The 10,191-nt window shown below is 44.0% G+C and overlaps 1 long non-coding RNA gene across 1 annotated transcript; it reads left to right on the top strand.

Moving 5' to 3' along the window:
• The first annotated feature begins 177 nt into the window (after positions 1 to 177).
• LOC310700776 lies at positions 178 to 2,724 on the top strand. The gene is made up of 2 exons (XR_014522815.1): positions 178 to 225; positions 2,435 to 2,724. It is a non-coding gene; the product is annotated as an uncharacterized lncRNA (long non-coding RNA).
• The last annotated feature ends 7,467 nt before the right edge of the window (positions 2,725 to 10,191 follow it).

Raw genomic sequence — 10,191 nt, 5'->3', positions numbered from 1 at the left:
GGGCGGTGCCGCGGTTAGAGTGCCGGGGTAGGGACGCCGAGGAAGGCCTGGGTTCAAATCCCTCCCTCACACCCTCGAGGGGGTCTCTAAAGCTCGCTTGTCGTGCCTCCCAAGCGGGGTTGTTGTTGGGGGGGTGCTTTATTATAGGCCGCCCTCCAGGATTTAATTTTTGGGGGGTTATTGGGGGGAGGGGAGGAACCGAGTTATCTGCAACTCAGTTGGCCAGTTAAGTATTTTTTATTTATTTACTTATTTTATTTTATTTTAGAAGTTTTTATTTATTGACTTGGTTTATAGAGGTTGATTTACATTTAATGAGGGGAAATACAAAAACGAGAGAGAAGGTAAAAAAAAAAGTGGTTATAGAAATGCTAAGAATAAGGTAATTATGTATGGAAGTCAGAAAGAGGGGCAGGGGAGGTCGATGCTCTGTTAGAGCAATGCTTGGGTTTATTGAATTATGTAATGAAACTCTGATCATGATAAAATTGAAAGTGCAATAAAATTATTATTTTTAAAAAAGACTTGATTTATAGGGGCAGCTGTACCACCCCTTCCTACGCCCATGCTGTCCTCCCCTTTGCTCGAAAAGTTGGGGTGCTGCTACACAGGGCACCCCCTCTGCTGCTTGTCCCATTGTTGTTGTTGTTAGAGGTTAACGCATGTCTTGAGTTCAAGCTCCACCACCCTCTTTCTGAAAGGGTCTGCCCTTGCTCCTTCCCCATCTTGTAGTGGGCGTTCCGTGGGATTTATTTGAGCCAGGAAAAGGAGCCTGAACATCTGTAGTAACTATAAGCAGGGGCAGGAGAAGGATTTACAGTGGTGCCTCGCAAGACGAAATTAATTCGTTCCGCGAGTTTTGTCGTCTTGCAATTTTTTTCGTCTTGCGAAGCACGGTGTCGGGAAAGTTTTGGGAAAGCTTCAAAAATCACCAAAGTCTTTAAAAACCTCGAAAAAGGCTACCTACCACACCGCGTGCTATGAGTTGCTCCTCGAAGTCAAGTCGCAACTGTATTAGCGGTGTTAAGAAAAAGGAAACAAACTTGCAAGACGTTTCCGTCTTGCGAAGCAAGCCCATAGGGAAAATCGTCTTGCGAAGCAGCTCAAAAAACAAAAAACCCTTTCGTCCAGCGAGTTTTTTGTCTTGCGAGGCATTCGTCTTGCAAGGTACCTCTGTATCTGCTGTTTCTGCCTTATTAGAGATTCATATGTGTCTGGGTTTGATCTGAGTTCAGCCTCACCACCCTCTTTCTGAAAGCCATGAATCTACGCTGCAATATAGATTGTGCCTCTGAGTCTGTGCAGAGTGCACTCAGGTTCTCCTTTCCTGTCTTGGAGTGTGGGTCCCATGGGTTTCATTTGAGCCAGGAGGACCAGCCTGAACATAGGAAGTAACTATATGGAGGGCAGGAGAGGGATTTCTCTGGTCATTGAAGAGTCCTGTTCACCATGACCTAGCCCCATGTCCAGCAGTGCATTTTTCTCATCCCTACTGACACTTCATACATGAGATAATACACCTGTGAAACACTTAGTGATTACATTGCAGTAGCTGCTGCCACCTCCTTCTGTACTCAACATATCTTGGATGGATTAGAATCCCCATTTCACCAGTAAATAATCCAGCTTTTTGCTGTAGGCGAAACAATGATTTACAGCCCCCTGGTTTAAGAGGAAAGCCAACCAGAGCTCAGCGTTTTCCAAGGATTTCCCACCTGCAGCTGAAACAGCTATTAAGTTCTGCCAGGGTTCTCTGGATGTTGAAGTCAAGAGTTTTCCTTCCCCTGACATCAGTTTGAAGGGTGGTGATTACTCCCAGTCTGAAGGTGGTGTGCATTCAATCTGACTAGGGAAACTGAGGTTTTGAATAAAGTACTTGAACTGTTTCCAGATTATGCCTAGATTATTGCCTTTTCTATGCTTTCGGCTTGCACTCTGTTATCTGCCAGTAAGAATCCTCAGTTGCTTTAATGTGTTGTAAATACAAATCAGTGAAAAGAACTAAAACTAAATGAATAGAGGGAGATATTCTAGGGCTTCTAAATCATGCTGAACAATCAGACCAAACAGTTGCTTTTTAATAGTGTTGGATGGGAACTTCATGGTTGCTTATCTTGCATTTTTTAAAAGTCTTCTACAAAGGCTGTGATTGTGACTGTTTAGTTTTATCTGTAGTTTTATAGGGAACGTTCTGCAAGATTATGTTGCTAATGTAGTGTGGAAGTAGCAGTTGCTTGGCAATTCAACAGCAACTCACATGTAAAGAGAGCAAGAGAGAGCAGAGCACCTCTCAAAGCTATCCTTATTAGAATAGTATTAGCATGTTTCCATATGGCATTGTATCCCTTGGGTAAAAGATTGGGTTTTAATGGGTTATATATTTTATGGCTACATAAAATGCCACATATATTTTTCTCTTTAATGTGTGCCACAGGTCTTCTTAGCCAGGATCCAAAGAGTCCAAGTGCTCACTGCTTCTGTAAGCATATTAGTCCCTTCCAGATTTCTTCTCCGACTGCTGCACTGGAGATTATTACTGAGCATCTTTCAAATTCCCAGAATGACTTTACAAAGGATGAAAGAGGCGCTGGTGGGAAGTGGAAGCCACAGTAATGCCATTCATGAGTCTTTAGATCCCACAGTCTTAACTCTGCAGAGTTGTTACATGCAAAGAGAGAGCTCAGCTGCATGCACACAAAACATTAAAGCAGAGGTTGTAGTGGATTTTTCTCCTTTTGCCATGTACTTGACATATGTATTGGTGATTTGAACACCAATTAGTCTTGCTCCCCAGCTATGCTTTAGGGAAGGTTGTTCGCCATTTTAATTCTGTGTTCTTGATTTAACTATGCTCACCTTAAAAAGAAAAACTCATTTTAAAATGTTACGGGGGGTACGGGTTCATGACAACACACGTGCTGCCCAATTGGTGCTGTGCATAACTGCCTTTGTTTGACCATTTGCAGCCTCCAGATAACCTCACACAGCAGTTTTCATTTAGATTGGAGATGGGGAAACTGTAGCCCTCCAAAAGGGCTACATGGCCCCCAGCCTACATGGCCTGTAGTCAGGGATGATGGGAGCTGGAGTGCAGCAGCGTCTCAGAAGCCACAGGCATCCCTGATGCAGATGTTGAAAAAGGGGAACTTGTGACAGCCTATAGTTCAAGGGTCATGAAGTGGAACAGCAGTTCCCTAGCACTACCTCCGGGAAGTTGATCCAACAGGAATAACTCAGGCCACTGCAGTACAGTGCCTCCCACTCCCAGTGGGAAGGGAAGGAGATAGGGAAGGGCAGGCACAGAAATCACCACAGGCTGCTTCAACTGGGGTCCCTCTTTCTCCCTCTGGCCAACTGTCCTTATATGTTGATATTGCTGTGTATTCAAATGTCCCTTGTTGTTATTTGAAAGCTACCTTAAAAGCTTTAAAATAAATAATTGTAATAATAATAATAATAATAATAATAATAATAATAATAATAATAAATTTTATTTATACCCCACCCTCCCCAGCCAAGACCGGGCTCAGGGCGGCTAACAACCAATAATAAAAACAAGTTGATTGAAATACAACTTAAAAAACAAGATTAAAATTCAACATTAAAACATTAAAATGCAGCCTTATCACAGGAGGAGAAAGGGGAAAAGAAAGAGGGGAAGGGAATCAAAATTGATTCTAAGCCAATGGACAGGCGGAACAACTCTGTCTTACAGGCCCTGTGGAAAGAAATCAGATCCCGCAGGGCCCTAGTCTCATGAGGCAGAGCGTTCCACCAGGCCGGAGCCAGAGTTGAAAAAGCCCTGGCTCTGGTTGAGGCTAATCTAACTTCCTTAGGGCCCAGGACCTCTAGGATGTTGCTATTTATGGACCTTAAGGTCCTCCATGGGGGATACCGGGAGAGGCGGTCCCGTTGGTACGAGGGTCCTAGGCTGTAAAGGGCTTTAAAGGTCAAAACCAGCATCTTAAATCTGACCCTGTACTCCGCCGGGCGTCAGTGCAGCTGGAAAAGCACTGGGTGGATATGCTCCCATGGCAGAGACCCTGTGAGGAGCCTCGCTGCAGCATTCTGCACCTGCTGGAGTTTCTGGGACAGCTTCAAGGGCAGCCCCGCGTAGAGCAAATTATAATAGTCAAGCCTGGAGATGACTGTTGCATGGATCACTGTGGCCAGATCGGGGCGGGAAAGGTAAGGGGCCAACTGCTTAATGTGGCGAAGGTAGAAAAATGTCGCCTTTGCTGTTGCAGTAACCTGCGCCTCCATGGAAAGGTAAATAATTAGCAAATAATTCCATTCAGAAAGATGAGTCACATCTGAGAAGTGCAGAAGAATTATCCGGGTCACATTCCCACTATCCATCACTCAGCATAGGGTATCCTGGTTTTGGCCCCCCAGACCAGGCCAGAAGCCAGATTGGAATAGATCTGAATAATAGGTTTCATTCAAAAACACCTGGCTAACCCACTGTCGGGATGCCACAATGTGCCCAGAGACCTTGCCTATCTACAGTAAATTAATCTTGCACAAGGTGATCATTGCTGAGACCTGTAGGCTCATGCAGTCTTCTGGTTTTTTTAGGAGTCTAGTAATGCGGGTGGTGCCTAAGACTTGCTGATCAGATGGTCGGCGGTTCGATGGGGTGAGCTCCCGTTGTTCGGTCCCTGCTCCCGCCAACCTAGCAATTCGAAAGCACGTCAAAGTGCAAGTAGATAAATAGGTACTGCTCTGGCGGGAAGGTAAATGGCATTTCTGTGCGCTGCTCTGGTTCACCAGAAACGGCTTAGTCCTGCTGGCCACATGACCTGGAAGCTGTACGCCGGCTCCCTCAACCAATAAAGCGAGATGAGCGCCACAACCCCTGAGTCGGTCACGACTGGACCTAATGGTCAGAGGTCCCTTTACCTTTTTAATGGCTTCTTTATGTGCTGCCAAAGCGTAAAGGGATAGAGTTGGATTTGGGCACAGGAGCCCAGGAGGAAGAATAGGTGGTCAAGTCCAAAGGAATGGGGTGATGAAGGCAAGGGGGGTGAGGAAAACAGGGGCAAGGGGCCACTTGATCAAAAAGTGGAGATATAAACCTCAGTGAGATAGGAGGACTAAGGTGGTGGTGTTTTTTGCTTGCTTTATTAAAGTGTGTATACATAGCCTTGGAACAGGACTGGGTTTTAGAAGAAGAAAAGTAGACCTAGTAGCTTTGTAGTTGTAGATCAGGGATGAAAACCTCGTGGTCCTCAGCTGTTTCATAAGGACGTTCTCCATCCCTGCCATAAACAATACAGAGTCAATGAAGCAGGAGAAGTCAAAGAGGTAAAGTCTGGGATTAAAGCTTGAATGCTGCCTTGAACTAACTAGCCATATCTGCAGGTCTCTTAATTCCCGCATAATTGCGCCACAGCAGGGGCCTCAATTTGATTTGGTCCTACTCTGGGGCTTATTTTGTGTAACCGTTTGCAAAGCTGGTGTTTTATTTCATTAAAAGAAAACAACAACCCAACATTGTTCTTTTAAGAAGAATTGAAGCCACCTAAATCCAGTGTCAGCTGCGTTGGTTCCAGTCTCCTTACGTCTGCCTAATTGGAAAACATTTGGTATTTCAAAGGGTCTTTTGGCATTCTCACAAAGCACTCGAAACAAATCATGATTATGAAAAGTTACACCCTATCCTTGGATTTGTTAGTTTTCCAGGAAAAGAGACCTTGTTTTCTTAATAACAAGGGGGAGTTTATTAAATCCAGGCACTGACTTTATTGCATCTGGCAGACAGCGCAGTGAGAAATAGAAGACTTGCTCCTTGCTTTCACACAGACCTTTTTAAATTCTGCCTCCTGGCCCCTGCTGGGAATTTCCCATTCCAAACTTCCTATGCTACTTGTGGAAGAGTGAACACCTCCCCTTTCCATGTTGCCATGAGGATTTTTGCAACCATTTTGGCAAACAAGTCACGTTCCCTCTTTCCCCTCGTTGAGGCCAGCCAGCCGTGACAAAAATGCAGATCGATACGATGTGAAGCCGTTGCACTAAAAACTGCATGGCATATGAGACCAGCTCCAGAGAGGATCTAGGTTCAAAAATCTGACCAGGGCTTCAATGGACCATAAGGACAGTGGTTACTAAAAATGACTTAAACTCCATATGCCTATCCACATGAGCCCCTTTATATTTTAAACTTAGAGAGGCCCATGAACATACCTTTCACTTGAACTGACTTTTGTACAACTCCGGAAAGCTTTTACAGAGTTAAGATTAAATACAATAAACTCTGCTTATAGAGATGGGAGATATAGAGGCATACCAGTAAATGAACATGTTTGTATTAGGGATGCCCTGAATTAGAGGACCTTACGCATTATATCTTACGCTTCCCCTTATAGAATGAAGCAAGAGAACGGTTTTTGACACCTATAATGACAAGGTCCCCTGACCAGAACCCTTCGGACATTCTTTATGTCCTCGCAGACATAGATAAGTATGTGACCTGGCGAGTAGCATTTTTTGCGACTGCTGCCAGGAAAATTAGAAAAAATTATATAGCCGAGATAGCTATCAACTGTAAAGGAGATGAATTTATTTGACCCCATCTACACCAAGCTGTGGGACGGGGGTGGCACTGTGGGTTAAACCACAGAGCCTAGGACTTGCTGATCAGAAGGTCAGCGGTTCGAATCTCCGCGACGGGGTGAGCTTCCCGTTGCTTGGTCCCTGCTCCTGCCCACCTAGCAGTTCAAAAGCACCTCAAAGTGCAAGTAGATAAATAGGTACCGCTCTGGCGGGAAGATAAATGGCGTTTCCATGCGCTGCTCTGGTTCGCCAGAAGCGACTTGGTCATGCTGGCCACATAACCCAGAAGCTGTATGCCAGCTCCCTCGGCCAATAAAGTGAGATGAGCGCCGCAACCCCAGAGTCGGCCACGACTGGACCTAATGGTTAGGGGTCTCTTTACCTTTACCTTTACGATGATTTTAGCTTATGAATTTTATTGTCTAATGTTTCAATTTGTATATTAAGGAGTTTCTATAGCTTTGTGCAGATTAGGTCATGTTTTGACAATGTAAATGTTTTAAGTTTGTGTATCAAACTAGTATATATTTTATTGAATGACATTGTATACATTGCAGCAGCCTTTGGCTATAAGCAATAAACTTGACTGACTGACTGACTGACTGCACATACAGAAGCTGACGAGATTGGTTGTTGAATCTCATTTCTCTGGAGGTGACAGGACAGCATCTTCCACTGCATCCAAGGGGAAACTGACTAGCTTATGGGATTTCTCACTCCAGCACTTTACCTGCCAGTATCCACTGCCTCCTCACTTTGCCTAATGGTAGGACCGGTTCTGTCCTGAAGAATATATTGCTCTAAGAGCACCACTGTTCTGATCTTTCTCAGAGCAGCTTAGGAAGCCAGAGGTAATGTGAGAGGATACAAGCTCCATGTCTTCCAGATTAATGGGGTCCAATGGCTTGCCCAAGAGCCCCCAAAATGCCGGACCTGAGCCCTGAACACACTGTCGCTGAGCCCAAAAATAAATCTGTGGCTCAAAATTTCGAGAGAAAGAGTTCCCCAACCCCTCAACATTGAGGACCATGCTCTTCTGCGCAGTTGGTGGTGGTCTGGTATCATTCCTGTAGGCTTTGTGGGAAATAAAAAATAGGGACCACCAGTCATACAGAGAAGCACCATTACTATCAAAGCCCACATTTTTTCCTAAATCTCCCATTCACCAAAATGTTCCTCCCCAATTTTTATTTTGCCAGCTGCAAATGGGGCAATGAAATGTCGGATATCGGAGAGTATTCCTGGCCAGCAGTATAAAATAATAATAATAATAATCTTGATTCACTTACAGTGGTACCTCAGGTTAAGTACTTACCGTATTTTTTGCTCTATAAGACTCACTTTTCCCTCCTAAAAAGTAAGGGGGAATGTGTGTGCGTCTTATGGAGCGAATGCAGGCTGCGCAGCTATCCCAGAAGCCAGAACAGCAAGAGGGATTGCTGCTTTCACTGCGCAGCGATCCCACTTGCTGTTCTGGCTTCTGAGATTCAGAATATTTTTTCTCTTGTTTTCCTCCTCCAAAAACTAGGTGCGTCTTGTGGTCTGGTGCGTCTTATAGAGCGAAAAATACGGTAATTCGTTCCAGAGGTCCGTTCTTAACCTGAAACTGTTCTTAACCTGAAGCACCACTTTAGCTAATGGGGCTGCCTACTGCTGCTGCGCCGCCGCCGGAGCACGATTTCTGTTCTTATCCTGAAGCAAAGTTCTTAACCCAAGGTATTATTTCTGGGTTAGCGGAGTCTGTAACCTGGATCATATGTAACCCGACGTACCACTGTATTTACTAGCTTTTTACTAGTTTGTATACCTGTGTATTGTTGATTGTTTTGATTATTTTTATTCTGTATTTTGTGCTTTTATATTGTAACTTTGTGTTGTGAAACGCCCTGAGACCTATGGCTATAGGGCGTTATACAAAATAAACAAACAAACAAACAAACGAGTGTGTGTGATTGTGAAGAGCCTGACATACTTGGAATGCACTATGTAAAATGGCAGGTCAGGCAGGAAGGAGGGAACCGGTTTTATTTCCGACTGAGCAGATGGGTAGAAGCCTGTTTGCATGTTTTCCCTTTTGACGCAACTTCTTCTAATAGCAAACTCCGGTGGTGAGTGGTGATGGAAATGAAGTGAAAACAGGGCTGCTTAGAGTCCAGAGTGTGGCAGAAGCAATATATATATATATATTTCTGGGGTATTCATACCTCTAAACATTTTGTGAATCTTAAGTTTGGCCTCATTGAGGGGCAGTATTTCAATATGAGTAGGAAAATGAGAGTATCCCTAAACTTTTTTTTTTAGGGAAAAGAAAAGCACTGGTGAGCCCTTTGAGAAAAGTGAATTTGTAAATTGAGTATATAGAATTGGCAAAATTAACTTCAATTATAAAATATCAATCAAATCAAAAGTTAAGAATGGAGTGGAAGTATTTTGAAGATATATGTAAAAAATATTGTTCTAAAAATGGCATGTTAATAGGCTTAGAAAAAAATGTAAGCCATAACCAATAAAGAAGGAAGGAAAAATCAGAATTTAACAAAAATAATGTATTATAGAATGCGGGGGGGGGGGCAAGGTAGAAAGAAATATAAAGAAGTTGAATTGCTGTGGAGGGAAGTAGAGGGGTGGTGTTGGGTTTTAGAATTGTGTATAATTATGCAGCTGTTGTAATTTAGATATTTTATGTGAGGGAATCATTGGGAATTTGGGTTATTATGTATATATGTTAAGTTTCAATAAAGATCTTTGAAAATTAAAAAAGAGAGAGAAAAGGCTGAAAAGCAGAGAATGTTTAGCCTATAGAAAAGAGGCCGCTGAGATATGATAGCAACCATCAAGTATTTGAAGCCCTGTCACACAGATTTGCAGCAAATTTGGAGCTTGCTGCTGTTGTTTCCTGTTGATTCATGGGTTCAAATGACAATAAATGGGGTTCTTACTGATCATTAGGAAGAATAGCCCCTCCTCTGACTGGGAAAGACCCTTCCTCACTTACCAAAGGTGTCATGGACTTTGAAGACACTCAAACCAAAAAGGGAGAAAGAAGAAGCGCTTGTTTGGAAAACCCTCACCATGATCAACTCCTGTCTGGAAACCTATGTCCCCACTGTGGAAGGACGTGTGGATCCAGAATTGGCCTCCACATTCATTTACGGACTCACTGTTAAACGCTGTGTTCATGGAAGACAATCTTACTCGGCTACAAGTTATCACCAAATAAGAAGACTTGGCAGAGGTTGATCTGCAAACATTGGTACCTGAGGAAAAACTCTGCCCTGATATCAGCTGGGCATGTAAGTGTTATGGGGAGCCTGGCAGTGCGCGCAGGGTTAGCTTGTGCGACCAGCGTCAGAGGGAATGGAGTTATCTGACCCCCAGAGCCATCTGAAGGCAGCTCTGTATATGGAAGTTTAAGAAAATGTTTGATGTTGGCTCCCAGTACCTTTCTGAGCACAATTCAAAGTGTTGGAGCTGACCTTTAAAGCCCTAAAAGGCCTTAACCCAGTATACCTGAAGGAGCAACTCCATCCCCGTCGTTCAGCCCAAACACTGAGATCCAGCTCCGAGGGCCTTCTGGCAGTTCCCTCCCCGTGAGAAGTGAGGTGACAGGGAACCAGGCAGAGGGCCTTCTCG

The sequence above is a fragment of the Podarcis liolepis genome, assembly GCF_965112155.1.
Source record: "Podarcis liolepis genome assembly, chromosome: 2".
Classification (NCBI taxonomy): domain Eukaryota; kingdom Metazoa; phylum Chordata; class Lepidosauria; order Squamata; family Lacertidae; genus Podarcis; species Podarcis liolepis.
Note: the sequence above shows the minus strand (reverse complement) of the source record. Positions and strands in the feature narration are given on the sequence as shown.